Source organism: Capsicum annuum, chromosome 4 (genome assembly GCF_002878395.1).
Source record: "Capsicum annuum cultivar UCD-10X-F1 chromosome 4, UCD10Xv1.1, whole genome shotgun sequence".
Classification (NCBI taxonomy): domain Eukaryota; kingdom Viridiplantae; phylum Streptophyta; class Magnoliopsida; order Solanales; family Solanaceae; genus Capsicum; species Capsicum annuum.
In genome coordinates, this window is record NC_061114.1 from 132,880,307 (window position 1) to 132,897,544 (window position 17,238).

At 26.8% G+C, this 17,238-nt stretch overlaps 1 pseudogene; it reads left to right on the forward strand.

The window, feature by feature from the left end:
* The first annotated feature begins 3,993 nt into the window (after positions 1 to 3,993).
* Positions 3,994 to 17,238, forward strand: part of LOC107869010 — a 149,488-nt pseudogene continuing 136,243 nt past the window's right edge.

A 17,238-nucleotide genomic window follows, 5' to 3' on the forward strand; every position in this document is an offset into this window, starting at 1 on the left:
TTGTTGGAGCGGGAAGAGGGGCCTCCGATCCATTGTTATTGGTAACTGCTTCGATGATTGTGTATCTATCAGCCACCCATTCGTATGTACCGACTCGTATTGAGTAACCGCAAGGCTCTCTAACTTTCGCACATGACACCAAATATGTCTCGAAAATGCCAAACAAATTCTCATACTTCGGAATGTCATCACCATAGAGTATTATAGAAACCTGTTGTTCCTATAGTCAAGTAAAAGGGAACAAATTTTACGTGTGCGGGAGCAATTTATGTAACAAGTTCTTAGAAGTTCAAAGCAGACGTCGAGAGGCAAGCTTAGACTTTCATCCTGTACAAGTATTGTCTGGAAATACACGGATGAGTCACTACTTTTGCGAGGCCGGAACTTGTCTACTACCTGTACTTTACACGTCCAATCTATAATTTCTGTTGTGATTGCATCCACGGGGAGCCTTGATCCATTATGTTGGTCTCTGTTTCATTATTGCAGGGAAGGTGTACATGAAACATAGACATATGAGATAGTAAATTAATAGATGAACCTATAATAAAACATTTGAACGCAAAACTAAGTTGTACAGTTTACTAATAACAGTGTTATATAAATTGCAAAATCTATATGTAAAGAGGAGAACCTTTCTCTAAGTGTCAGAAGGTGAGCTTTATCACATAAAAAGAAGGTGAGATTTATCACATAAAGAAACGCAGGGAATTGAAAGTGGAATAATGAAAAACAAATCTAAAGTAACCCCAAATATTACCAAGCAACTCAGAAGCTACAACAATTCAATTATGAAAAAGTGGACGACAAATCTCAGCAACTGCTTTTTCGCATTTTTCAATTATGAAAAAGTGGATGACAAATATTTTGCATTTTCACATTTTTGCAACAGCAAATCTCAGCAATTGCAACAATCTCATTTTCGCACAAGGAAGATGACTTTTTCTTCTTTTCTCTCAAAAATTGTCACATAATCCATCTAGACTCTTCTACGTTACAAATATACATAGCAAAAAGTATGAAAGTAAAAATAGTGAAAGGGTAATTTGGTTGAGTACCAGAGACTTCTCCCAGCAAAGAAAACGTCTTCTGAAATTTGAAGAACAAAAATCAACAACAAAGAAAACTTACACTATTGAAATTGAAGATCTGAGAACAAGAAGAAGATTACCAGCGGAGAAGAAGAGGATTGTGAGAATGAATTTTGCCAAAGCTTCCATGAAAATAAACAATCTCAGAGGACAGCTATTTTATTTGTCATCCTGAGAATACACGTGTAGAAAAAACAATTACACCTGTTCACCACTTCTATGCTGGGACCTACACGACAAAAAATAATAACTATAGCTTTTGGCTTATCCAAGTAATAAACACAGTATGGGCTGGTTTTTTTGACCAAAATTGTAAAAACACAATCACATAAAGCAAACTTATAGAACTTTTAAATATCAGTATTAACAATTGACAGAAATGCCCTTAACTATGGAAGAATGACAAGAAGCACACATGTTGACCAACAGTTGTGTGCTTCTTCACTCTTCTACATAGTAGTAATATATATATATATATATATATGTAGAGAGAGAGAGAGAGAGAGAGAGTAATTAATTAGAAATAATTAACCGTCATAACAAAACAAACATAATACACGATTTATAATTAAACAAAAGTCTGGGGTTAATTAAACATGAAAAATCACAACTTCAATAAGCAAAAGTTTACCAATGTTTAAAATTTAAAGCATATAACTACCCAAAAAAGTGGGACAGTGTTAAAGTTGACCCTCCAAGTAACTAAAGTCTCATAATATGAAATGCTTAAATCGTAGATGAGTCTATTAGGGAGAGTAGGATTACTAAATAAGTGAGAAGATAATGCCATATCGCTCATCATGCAAGACCATTGCTCCTCCATAGATTTGAATTAATCACAACTTTGTTGCCTCAAACGAAAATCTCTTGCTCTACTCGTTGTTGCATCTCCGCCTCTACATGCTCTTGAAGAACTCTCTTGATTTTCTCTCATATGTGACATCTCTTTCTCAAGTATTTTGAGGCGGTCTTCGATAAAATGATCGTACACCACATGAAAATTGTATGAATTTACAGAATTTTGATCTTTATACAAGGTTAAGCTGAGAGCCCAATCCATACACAGGTCATTTTTTTTATCCACTCACAATATCAAAGTACATGCGATTTATATCGAGTTCTTGATCTTCTGATGAATCATCTGATGAGCTCGAGAGAGAAGTAGCTATGACGGCCTCCATTTTATTCTAAAAATTACAAATAATCAGCTATCAAATATTTAATTTACAATCTAATTAATTTCCTCATCCAGTCGTGGTACTAGAGTAATACTAACCCTGGATTCAATCTTTAATGGTGCTATTAATATGAAGTATATCAGCAAGTCACGTAATTAAAAGCACCATCATGTTCATTTTGAGATATCAAAACTGACCAAAAATAGTATGAAAACAAACAAATGGCAGTAGGCAAATATGAAATACCAGCAAGACAGGTAACTAAAAGCATCTTCCTATTCGTTTTGAGAAATCAGAATTGAGCAAAAAGAGTACTTCTCATTAGCAGATATAACCAAATCCTTGTCATTAGATATCAACATCAGTTCTACTAGTACGATATTAACAGATATACTACAGTTTTTCAACATAGGTATAACTCAATAAGTAATCTAAAGAAGAACGTTCCAACTTACTTCAGGGAGAACTAAGAGAGATATACTTGCAGAAAAGCAACATACACTATTGTGCAGCTGGACAGTAAAACATCTAACATTTTTGACTCTGTAGTTACATCAAACAATTCAGATGATACACAGTTCATTCTCAACATTTGGCAAGAAAAATACAATCCCACATGTACAAGAAAGAAGCATAAGCCTAGACAACAATCTAGGTTAAGAACAACAACATCGATAACAACAACATACCAAGTATAATCCCATAAAGTGGGGTCTAGAAAGGGTAAAGTGTACGCAGATATTACCCCTACCTCGGAGGTAAAAGGACGTTTCTAATAAACCTTCGACTCAATGACAATCTCATTTAAAGAGCAATCAGCAACATGTATATCCTACCACATTTCTAGTATTATACACAAGCTACGTGCTTCTTTAATTTCAGACGAGTCAATTTCACGATGAAAACAATAATTGTTAAACTAAGAGAGCAATAAAATATTATCCTCCCCACCTACACATTAGAGAGTATCATGTAACTATGCTTATTAATCACCATATAATGTAGACACATCAAAGATCAAGAATAGAAAGGCCAAAATGATAATGAAAAATAGTCATTTGATAGAAGGCACCTAAGACAAGGACATTTGGTTTTCTATTAACATATATACATCTAAATAAAACTACATTTCAAACAACTCATTTTAAAGATAAAAGGTCTGTTATTAATAAGTCATCTTTACTAGTCTCCCCTCATTACATTACCCTCAATCTTTTATCAATGATATGCCTAATTGTTGTTTGAATCTCCTTTCAATTTCCAACATTCTTTTGTTTCTTTTAGTAGGCACGAACCTATACAAACAAATTTAAGCAAACAAGAAATATTTTAGTAACATTAGCATTCGAATTGCTTCTGACTGACTTCATGAGCAGTAAAACTAGATAGTAAAATTGCAGTTGGCCAGTAAAACTGCATGAGAAGCTACACCAATTGTACCAAAAACACATAAAACTTTTGCAAAATTAAACAAACAGCTACACCAAAAAGTCTACTCAAACCAACACAAATAGCTACACAATAAATCTGAGCTCCCAAAGGTTTCTGACTCATAAAAAGAAGAAGCAATTGTAGAAACGACAAAAAGGAGAAAGAGAAAGGTTAACAAAGGGAAAGGTTTTGGTTCTGGAAATAATGGAGAAAGACCAAAAAGCAAGGTCACGATTCAGGGAAGGCTCATCAGTAATTATAGCAAATACAACTGAAATAGTTATATTTGCTAAATGGTAACAAAGGGAAAGGTTTTCATTGTGGAAGCAATGGAGAAAGACCAAAAAGCAAAGTCACAATTTAGGGGAGGCTCATCAGCAATTATAGCAAATACAACCGAAAAGGCTCATTTCATTACCGCAAAGTTGCACGCCCTCTGTCCCAAATACAATTCTCTGATGAACCACATAAGGATATATTTGTCAGAGGTAACAGAAGTTATAAAAACCCACTTAAATAGAACAAAACATCCGTCTGTCCTTCTCCAAAATACTTTATATTTTATTACTGAAAAGTGAGAAGTACAAATATGTTTGCAGTTTTTTCCCAGCCTTAGAAAATTATCTTCCAGATTTTTGCTAATCCATTCCTTTTAGACTTAAGAAGTTTAGATGCATGGTGTTGAGAAAGGATTTTTGTTTATCCACACCTACTATCAAATAGTCTAAGCTAATGGAAATACCACAGGTTTCTTTGAAAAATTCAAAGAGCCTAGGGCAAGAAGATCCACTCTCCAACTGATCATACTTATGATGGAATAGTAAGATTATGAATAATGTTGTGGTAAGTAGGTTACCTAAGGGCCATCACGGCTAGGTTCTGGATATATATTAAATAACTTTAAGATCAAATAGGTAGGAAACATAGAACATTATCAAATTGATTTCCCTTACTATAGCTTCTTTGGAATTACTCTTGGACTTAGCTTACTACTTTACTAGGATGTGTTGTATAATTAATTCATTCACTGATAGTGCTACTAGGAGGTAAAAGAGATCTACCAGAGGGTTGGGTTATAGTTGAAAGTGATCGTCAATAAATGAGGATGTTCAGGTGTTAAGAGATTTAACAATCAATCAATCAATCGACATAAGTAGCTACATAAAACTGCATATAATATACTTGTGTTATGTCGTTATTGAACTTAGTAGAGCTAGACATTGATTTTATAAAAATAATCAAGAAAAGAATGAGAAATTTTTTTTAGCAAACTTACATTGATGCACTTAGACTTGGCATCAACAAAGTTGTCATCCTTTCTTATGTGCAACTTTTTAAATATCTCCCATGAATTTGGTTCACGTCGTAGTTCTGTTGTCTGAAAAAAACTAACATTAAAATAGGATATAAAGTAAAAGAATTAATCTATTAAAGTATTAAATTTGATACCAATTTTATAATATGCTCTACTGTTGACTTGGAACCACCAGTACGCTTGCTTGGACCCGTGCCTTGGACCACCAGTTTCACTATATCAATTTTGAGTGGCAATACGAGATTTGTTCTTAAACTCATCAGAATCCAAATATGTCTTCCAACTTTTCCAAATATCATCCAACACAAAATTTGGTTTGCGTATTTCTCTTCGCCAATATAAGTTCTCTTTGTATATAAGTTGGACATCACCTTCTTCCAGGTGCGTTCAATCATAAAGTTCTTTGTAGAATTTCACTGATATGATTTCTAGAAACAAATTAGTTAGATACATGCATAAACACAACAACAACAATAACAACATATATTCAGTGTATTTCCAGTAAGCCAGAAGAAAATGCTTTAAATAACACTACCTATTCTTTTGCACTCAAAAGTATGCATAATTTGAAATAAGAACGAATTCACAATGAATGTAAAACAATTTCAAATCACATTCAAAATAAGACTGAAATTTCAAACAAAGTTTGAAGTCAGCTACTTTGAATCAAATCTCAATTTAGCTAAGTTAGTGCCTTAAGTTTATCCTAGTTATCGATATGGATAGATAGAGGGATAAACTTGTTTCATTATTATAAATTTCTAATATAAAGAAATAGTTACCATGAATTCATGCCAATAAAATTTACAGGTGGATTCAGTAACACCCTTTCATGTGTATCCAGTAGCATCTTGTCGTTTCTAGAAATTTTCTGTAATGGTCTTTGAGATAGAATGGTAATTAAGGACAAACCTGAAATATAATTATAAAAAATAAATTTATACATTTCATGAAATTTATAATTTAAAAAGGTAAATCATTTGTATAAAAATATCTTCTCTTACTTTTCCCTGACAACTGAGATGATCAGCCGCCTAGCTGTTGATGAGCCGCTACTAGACCCAGTAAAGATATTTAGGGTACCAGGAGTATTAGGAGAACTAACAACCAATGATGGTATATCACTCATAATCTAAAATGACAATTATTCAGCAACTGCAAAACAAAGTACTTGAAATAAAACTTTTTGCCTTCATAGCTTAAGTTTTATTTTTCACTTGGCTTAAGCAAGATACAACAGTGAAGACTCTCTTGTCTCTAAATAAAGGAAAAGTTCCAACCATCAGATTGGATCATTAGTAAATATTATCAGATATTCATGACCATAAGTTCCACGACAATAATGAAAGTAACAACAAAGAAGATTTACACATTATTAAAAAGATTTTAGAAAAAAAAACAAATTTCAACAAATAGCAAAGTTCATATATTGCAGAATATAATGATGCATTGATAATGTTTATACCAAAATAAACTATCAGATTTGCAAAAAAGTATCATTTTTTCCAAAGTTGATCCCCAAAAATTCAATTTCATAATTTTTCAAACTGAGGGTCGAAATGAGATATAAAAGCCATAAAACGACACCAACTATGTCACTAACCTAAAATCGACATCCAAAATTTGTTGGCACAACTCGTTTTATCATTCGACGCATAGATTGATCAACGTTGATCAAAGTCTACTATAAAGTCTTTTTAACCAACAAAAACCATAATATCACATAAATCACATCGAAATGCATTGGGAATAGTGTCAATCATCCCCACATCCTTGAAATATCACAATGCAATCACAAGAAGGGTAAAATGATCAAATCACAAAGAAATAAATAATTCGCATAAATTATCAAAAATCAGGTCATTACAATATACGAGATGGTATAATTTTTTGTCAAAATGATTATTTTTACCAAAATTGATTTTTTATCTAGACGTATCTTGAAAATTAATTCAAACGAGCAAATCTCTACTTAAATGTATTTGTTCTTAAAAATAAATTATTCTAAAAGTATTTATTTGATTTTATTAAACCAAGGAACTCGGGATTAAATCAGGTATTAATTCATATTAAAGAGTGATTCAATTCAATCTTTATTAGATTCGATTGTAACTAAAAGAAAATTGGTCACAATGCAATACAATTGGCCAATTGATTTTCAATTTGTCTAAAATTTAAATAAGACTTAATCTTAATCTAATTTGGCTATTTGATAAATGACCTAAATCTATCAAACTCATTCCCTTTCAATTTCAACCAATTCAGCCCAATAACACCAGCAACTCGAATCGGCCCAAACCCCTCATTATTTTCCCTAAATCAGTCATATATGCACTCACACATCTATATGTATACTAGAGGAGAATGCCCCATGCAAGCACGGACCCAACATTATGAAAAGTAATAATGTTACTTTCTTTATTTTTTTTACTTGACTTCTATATTAAAAAAGTTGTTTCAATTTATTTGTCCAATTTTTGAAATTAAGAAATTTTGTTATATTTTTTAATTTTCTACCTCTAGTATTTAATAATTATAAAGTAACAATAGTCAAATTTAGAGTTTCTAAGCATTTTAATAAAGTTAATTTAGTAAAATATATTCATAGTTAAAGTTCTCTTAAGGATGTGTCAAGTCAACAAATGTCAAATAAAATAAAATGCATAGAATAATATATTTTTTTTCAAAACAACCATTATTAGGATAAAAATATGCAGTCTAATTTTACTTCAATAGATGCATAGTTTATTGATGTTCTAATTAGATAATAAACTCTCAATTATGAAAGGATTATAGCAAGGAGAAGATGTTTCGACCATTGATTCTCTTCCAGGAGTAAGTAATCAATTTATCATTTTTTTTCATTTAATTTTATAAGATATTAATTTTTTTATTTTTTTAAATTTATTATTTATATTTAAAAATAATTAAATTTTAAATATTTTATTTTACTGAGATCTTGTATGTTTAAAACCTATAGTTATGGACTATAATTATAACATACTCAATGTATTTCACAAAGTGGGATATGGAGAGGGAAAAATATATGCATTCCATAACTTGCTGCAGTTATGGGCTCAAATATGTTAATACATAACTTTTTTAAAATTAAAATTAAAATTATCTAGTATATGAAAAAGTTAAAAAAAAAAAATGTAGTCAATATTTAGTCAAACTAAACCATATAAATGAAATAAGTTTATTTTTAATCAAATTAAATCACATAAATCTAAATCAAAAAAACATGTGTTTTTGTGCTTTTGCTGCTTCTTTTTATAACGTCATCTTAATTTTATTTTTTTTAAATAAACGTCATAAGTCCATATCATTTTATTGTTGATAAATTTTATTAATATATGCTTGATAAACTTTCTTCTAATATAATAGTAAATTATGTTTATCCCCTGCGAAGGTAAAGTCTTATTAGGAGTTTACGCCGACTTAATAAATATCTTTTAAAAATTTTGTACTTGTTCCATGTTGATTTGACAGGGGTCCTAAAAATATTTATTGTAAATTTATCTTACTAAATTAAATTTACTAATATGTTTTGAAAATCTAAATTTGACATTTAATATTTGATTTAGTAACTTAATCACAAGGTTAATGTTAGAAGAAAATAATAATCTTTTTAATTTGCTAAAATAAATAAAAAACGATTTTGAATATAAGAGACAAATTAACAACAGATATATGTCATTGATTACTAATGGTATCAGAGCCCAGTTATTTAAAAAATACAGCAGTAGTATATATGTTTGAATTTAGATTGGATTGAATTAATTATGAGAAGATCATTTAAAAACAGAGAAGCTTTTAGAAAAATTAAAGAATCTTTAATTAGTAATTATTTAGAATATATAAATTTAAATAAAACAGAAGAAAACTCACAAAGATTAGCCTGCCTAATTACCTTAATATCTAGTATTGAAGCAAAATTAATAATCCATTTAAAATCTAGAAGAATGAGACACATACCACCTAATTATGATAAAATCCGATTTAGATATCCACCAAAATATTATAAATATGGTTTAAATGAATAAAGTACAAAAATACAAAGTACTAAAATAAATTATTTCTGAAAAACGTAAAGAATTAAAAATAAGAATAGAAATACTACATTATAATATATTTGCCGGAGTTAGTGAAAACTCAATAAATACACAAAAAGATGAAATATCAAAATTAGAATCACAAATAGATAGTTTAGAATATATATATATATATATATATCAACATGAACTATTCACAATAAAATGAACAAAGAAGAATTTATAATAGATGAAAAATATATGAAAATCACGAAGGATTAAAAATAAAAATAGTATTTTCTAATCTAGGAAGAAGATATAAGAAAATAGGTGAACATTTATATTTAATGTTAGAAAAAAAAGAATTAAAATTAGAACATAAATTGACAGCTATGGTAAGAATAGAAAGAGAAAATAAAGAAATAGATAGGAAAAAGAAAATAGAAAAAATTAAACAACAAACTACAGAAGAAATACAAAAAATAGAAGAAACTAAAAATAGTAGGATTGCTGAATTAGAAAAAGAACTATAAATGTTAAAAGATTTGTATGAACAAAAACAAAAAGAAAAGGAAGAAAAGGATAAAGAACAAAAATTACTAAACGAGATAAATCAATTTAAATAAAAATTAGAAATAAACAATAAAGAAATAAAAAACAAGGAATTAGAAATAAATAATATAGATGTTGAAGAGACAGATAATTATGATTCAGAAGATAGTGAAACATATACCGAAATATTAACAAATACAAAAATTTAGAAATCAATGAAAAAACAAGAAGTAATGAATGAAGAAAACTTAGAAAATATCAACACAGAAACAAATACTCTTGATAAAAAAGAAGATGAAAACATAATACCTAGAACATCAGAAATAAGAAAACCTATATATTATAAAAATAAGTTTAAAAGATATAATCTAAAGAATGAATATGACAAATGGACACCAAAACAAATAGTTAATAAAAATTATAAATTTTTAGACTTAGACTGTGTAATATATACAGAAAAAATAATACAATTATGGATAGGATATATGACAAAACAATTATTAGATAATAATATAAACATAACAGATGCACCAGAATATATAGAAAAAACACTAATAGGAACAGTGAAATTATGGTTTTTAAATTTAACTGAAAATAGTAAGAAGGTATTAAGAACTAACAGACCTACAGAAGGAACATCATCAACAACAACTAAACTAACACCTATAGAATTATTAAAAAAATATGAAACAGCTATAAAAGATGAATTTGGTAGTATGACAACAATAGAAGAAGAACAAGATGAAGAAAAAGATACAAATAGAAATTTAATGTTAAAATTAGCAATATGTAATATGTGTTATATAGATGAATATACTTGCGCATTTAAAGAATATTATGATAAAGGAGCATATAATATAGAAGAAAGTAAAGAAATAAGAAAATTGTATTTTAATAAATTACCCGAACCATTTAGTTCAAAGATAATAAAGAGTTGGGAAGAAGCAAAAATAGTAGATACTCTAGGAGCAAGAATAAAATTTTTACAACAATGGTATAGAAACTTATGTGAAAAATATAGAGAAGAATTAAAAATGGAAAAAACATTGATAAGAAATTCAGCATGCTGCAAAGATAAAATATCACTCCAATTCGGATGTGAAGAAAGATATTATAAGAAAAGAAAAAGACATAAGAAATATAAAAAATCAAAATATAAATACAAGAAACCAAGAAAAAGATATTATGTAAAAAATTATAAATACAAAGACTATATAGAAAAAAGAAATCTATAAAAGAATGTACTTGTTATAATTGTGGAAAATTAGGGCATTTAGCTAGAGATAGTAAATTAACTAAAAATCCAAAAAAAAAAAACAAATATCAGAAATAAAAATAGATAATACAGAATATATGCAGATAGATTATATAGATTATGAATTAGAAAGTGAGGATAGTATATATGAAATTTCAGAAAATGAAACAGATAATGAAATAGATAGTGAAATAGATAAATCAAATGACTGAAGAAGACATAAAAATAATAACAAAGGAAGAATATCTAAATGATGAAGGAACAGAACAAAAAACAGTATTTGACAGTAACATATTTGATGAAATAAAAGGAAAAAAATTAGACTTAAGTGTATAAATTTTTTTTTAAAATACCAACGATAAGAAATCTATTTACTAAGAAAAAAGAAGAATATTATGTAGTATGCCAAAAGGAATATGCAATAGACTGTAGATATGCAAAAGGTAAAGATAGTATACCACTAGTAACAAAAAGAATAATTAATAAAGAGATAAATAATATAAAAAGTACAGACCCAATAAAATATGTACACCTTGGAGGTACAGAGATATTAATAAAAGCATGTTTTAGAGAAGGAATAGATACACCAATAGAATTATATTTAGCAGATGATAGAATTATAAAACCTGTAGAAAAAAGCATAATAACTGCCATAAAAGGAAATTTAATATACCAAAAATTTAAATTTATAATAAGTGTAAATTATTTAGTAGCGGTAACAGATAAAAATATAGATAAATCATTAGTATTATATTGAAATATCAGGAATAGAATTAACCTAGGAAGTAAAATATTTACAACAAGATGCAAACATTTATATGTATTAACAACAAAAAACATAAAATAACAGGAAAAAATAAGATTAACAAAATACGAATAGAAAGTACATTCGAATAAATTGTAAAAACAATAGATTATAATGATTATAGCTATAGAGGCATAGATATAGAAGAAAATTTAGAAATAATAAATGATAGAATAAGTACAACGAAAAGAATAGCTGATGAAAAATCAGAATCATCAAACTCATAAAAAAGAACAAGTTATGACATAAATTCAACAAGTAATTTAAACCAATATTACATAACAGGAAAGGTAAATGAAAAAGAATATTTAATACTCTTAAATACAGGACAAGAAGAAAATTATATAGCAAAATATCTAGTAAAAAATGAAGAAATAAAAACTGATAATGATATATGCCCAGATCTACCAAGAAGTTTAGTAAATAGTAAAAATATAGCAGAAAAAGAAATAATAATAGGAATTAGAAAAATAAAAATAGAATTTGAAGTAATGGAAGAAATACAAAAAGCAGACATAATATTAGGAATAAAATGGCTAAAACAAGTAAAACCATATAATATAGAACATACACAATTAACCTTAACATATAACAGAGAGAAATTATTCTTAAGAAGAGCCTTAACATAAAATGAAAATATATGTATTAATGAAGATAGTAGTAGAAGGATATTACAGTAGATATTATACGCCTATGATAGATACAGGAGCAGAAGCTAATTTATGTAGATATAATTGCTTACCAGAAAGCAAATGAGATAAATTAAAAACACCAATAATAGTTAAAGGATTTAATAATGAAGGAAGCTTAATTACTTATAAAGCTAGAAATGTAAAAATACAAGTATGAGATAAGATATTAATAGTAGAAGAAATTTATAATTATGAACTAACATCAAAAGATATACTTTTAGGAATGCCGTTTTTAGATAAATTATACCCACATATAATAATTAAAATAGATTGGTGGTTTACAACACCATGTAAACAGAAAGTAAGAGCAAAAAGAGTTAATAATAAAATAAGAAAGAAAACTGATTGGATAAAAGGAAGTGAAAAAATTACACAAAAGTTAGAAAATATAAAAAATACTGAAGATACAATAGAATTAGTCGTATTTTCGATAAATAAAACAGAAATAACTATATTTTCAATAAATAAGATAGAAATAATTAAGAAAAAATTAGAACAATTATATAGTGAAGATCCATTAAAAGGATGGGAAAAACATAAAACTACTATAAAAATTGAATTAATAGATAAAATTAGCATAATAACCCAGAAACCATTAACATATAATTTTGACGATTTAAAAGAATTTAAAATGCATATAGATGAATTATTAGAAAAACAATATATACAAAAAAGTAATAGTAAACATAATAGTCCAGCATTTATAGTAAATAAACATAGTGAACAAAAAAGAGGAAAAAGTAGAATGGTTATTGACTATAAAAATTTAAATGCAAAGACTATGACATATAATTATTCACTACCAAATGAGATATTAAAAATAAGACAAATACAGGGCTTTTTAGTCTTTTTAGACTTTTTAGGCTTTTTGACTATGACATTAATAATTCTTGTCTCATTAGGAGACTTTTTTAGACTAATTTTAGAAAACGTGAAAGAAATGTGAATACTCTTGTAAAGATTCAGTCTATAAATAAGATGAACCGAAGGCATTGCAAAGCAAGCCTTCATGTGTTGAAGCATAAATACTCTCTCCTGTCCGCAACAAATATTTTGCTTAGTTATTAAAAAATAGATTTATTTCAATGGAAAAAGTTATGGAGGAACAAACCTCTGAAATATCAAACCTACCCGAACAAGTATATTTATTTATGATTATGAATAGCTAAATTCATAATTCCCAACAATCATAGTATGATAAAATAAATTCATGTTAGTTACTTTATAGTAGAATTATTCGAAGAATAATATGTTAAAAAGTTTATTAGTAAAGTGGAAACGGAGAAAAATTCCTAAGAAGTATGCCATCCTAAAGGTGAAACCAATGAGGCAAGAAGTCATGGTGGGGAGTAACCAGAGTAGAGGTGCTGTTTAAGGAAAAAATATCCAAATTACCATGCAAATAGTGACCGAAGAACATGTTATTTAAGAATAATCTAGTATATAATAATCTAAGATGACCATATTTTGTTATGTACATGATTGAAGGAAATATTTTGAAAATAGCAATTTTATGAAAATGAATAAGTATTTATCTGATGTGATGGTAGATAAATTTAAAATACTTATTTTGTATGCACTTAAGGATATAAAAGTAGTAGATATAAGAAAAATCATATTAGAAAAAACATTTGATAAATATTATATGACTAGAGTAAATTACATACCATACCTACCTAACTACTCTTACAAATATTTACCATGATAAATTACATATATCTAGAATTTTTGGAAAAAGGTATGAGAAACATACAGTTAATAGAAAAATAGATGAAAGTAAATTTATACAAATACATGGAAACTAAAGATATAAAATATATAGAATTTCTTAATGAAAATATGCAAGAACTACTAAGGCTAAAACAAACAACTACAAAATATTATAATAAAATATTTTGTCAATTTTAAATAATAGATAATCTTAAAGTCTTAATTTTATATATACTTAGAGATATAGAAATTATAGATATTAAGAAAATAATATTAGAAAAAGTATTAGACTATGAAATTGAAACTATAAATTGGATAGCACAGTTATACCTGGATAATTACCCAGAAGGATATTATTCAGATTAAGAGATGTTAGAATATATCAGAAAAACTAGAGAAAATGAAGATAATCTAAATAAAGAAATTAATTATAGAAACCAAATTAGAAAAATAATGGAGAATCTAAAAGAAAAATTAATATGGATAGAAGAAACTTTAGAAAATTTAGAAAAAAGTGCATGTGATAGTTTATACAATTTAAAAAACTCGCTACGAGAAGAACAACACAAGATAATAAATAACATTAAAAATCTAGAATTAGATATACATTACAGTACAATTAGGATAAATTATAATCCAAAAATCTGTAACTCTGCAATTACTACAGGATAAAATAATAAACTACACAAATTAATGAATACATCTTACGAAAAGAATAAATCATTAAAAGATATTGAAACAAAATTTAAGAAATATCCACGCACAAAGAAAAATAGATTCATTATACATATAATAGATCTATTTCACAAGTTAGTTATCCACACCCCCTACTCAACTTTTTAAAGTTTTTATAATTAACATTAAAATATCATATACTCTAATGCTTATTTTAACATTGCATCTAACTAATTCTATTAGATTAAACAACTAATTTTAGTGTTTTTTATACTTTATTTAAAAATTATACAAGAGAATAGATTAAAATTATAAATTTTTATTTATTAACATTTTTTAATAGAATCATATGAAGCAATAAAGGATACTAATTCATACATAAATTAATTTTAAATACATTTAAATTCATTTTATGAGTGCTTAACAAACAAAAATAAGGACCTACTCGATAAAAGTTTTAATGATTCATAACGTTAAAGGATTGCCTTTACATCTTGTCTTATATATGTCAAAAATTAGTGACCAATTTAATATAGTAAGCAAAAAAATTCTTTTAAAGTGATTTGTCTACCTGTTGAGAAAATTTACTACCTAAAATAAAGAGAATCAAAAGAATTAACAAAAGTTAACATGATTGAGGTAGTTAATATTATATTTTAAAATAAGTTGTTTAAAATACTTTTAATAGGTGATTAGTAAATAATTATGTTTCTATAAATAATATGCATTATAAATTTTTGTAATGATATGTATCATGTGAAGTTTTGTAAGTATGGAGGAATTGCTTACTGTTTAATAGATAAACACCTATTCAATATTTATGAATATTTTTTTTATTTTACTATAATTTATTAATAGTTACTTTATGCCATTAAATATGTGGCCAAAAGTAATTTCACTTTTTTATCTTTTATGGAACATATGTAAGCATTTGCACATCCTCCTACAAATTACATCTACCTTTATTTCAATCTATATCATTTTGATTAGACATTAAATTTAAGATATATGAAATACTTTGCAATGTTTTAAATTATTTTTAAAATAAATAAAATTTAAATAGAAGAGTATACCTTTGTGGACTTTTTGACAAATAAATGAAATTCAACATGACTAAAATATTGATAATATTATAAAATACTAAACAAAATAAAATTGTCAATTCTCTTTTAGAACTGATTAAAAAGAAAAATATATCATTTGAATTGAGACATGATGTATTAAAATAAACATTCTGATAGAACGCATTTAATTTTTTTTTACTACATATTAAAATAGACTTATAGTTGAATTGTGTCGAATCCATGTGAAAGATTATATCATTAGTGACATTGAAAAGATTCTAATGAAATGACTATTATATCTAGCTTTTTCATTTAAAATAGAGTTTTAGTGGGATCTACATAAAAAAATTATATGAAAATGTTAAAAAAAATTATGTAAAAAAGGTTATACCTTGGGTTATATTTGTAAGTGTTACCTTAAACATTAGCTAATTATCAATAGTTTTAAGAGGAGAAAAAGTTTCTCTGGACACCATAATTGAAAAAAATGTTCACAATAGTTTTAAGAGGAGAAAAAGTTTCTCTAGACACCATGATTGAAAAAAAATGTTCAAATGAAACAAATTTCAAAGATAATTTCTCTTTAAATTTAAAATTATTCTTTCCATTTGATTCAAGTATATTATTTTAATTTATATTTAATAAAAAATTATCATATAAATTCGCATATATCATAATAAAGTATGAACAAGACTCACTACTTAAATTATTTTTTAAGATTTAACAAATTATCTTTTAAAATTGTCTTAAATATTGTGAAAAAATTCAATTCAAAATTAGTTTTGAATTTTGTGAACTGTGGATAGATGAATTCCCTGTACATGTTTGTTTCTCCCTCCATTTCAAAGATAAAGACTTATTTTTCATTTTAATTTATTTAAAAAAGTGATTCTTTTGGTCAATACTTTAGTTTCAACTTTTCATGTATCATATTTAGAACCACGAGATAAAGAACACTTTGGTACATTTGGCATAACTTTAATTTATGACCTCAAGATACAAAAGTTTTTTATATTTTCTTATATTCTGTGTCGAGTTAAAATGGGTCATTCTTTTTGACATGAAGGGAGTAATATATATTTTTTATTTCTTTATTACTCTACTAAATAATTTACTACAACCAAATGTGCAAAGAAATAATTCATATTTGCCTGTAGATATTTCATTTGAATAAAAGAAAACTTAAATTTTAACACTTATAAAAGCAATAGCAATGAGTATTGCATATTAGAACTCACAAAAAATATTTATAGAAATTTGTAAAGCAAACTGTGGGGTTTACGTGATGTATTATACAACTTTGGGATAGAATTGACATTTACTAAAAGAGTGTTTTTTTTGGCATTAAAATTTTTAATTAATACTTGCCTTATGGACATTTCAATTGAATAAAATGAAACTGAAATTTTAGCACTTATAAAAGAAATAGAAATGAG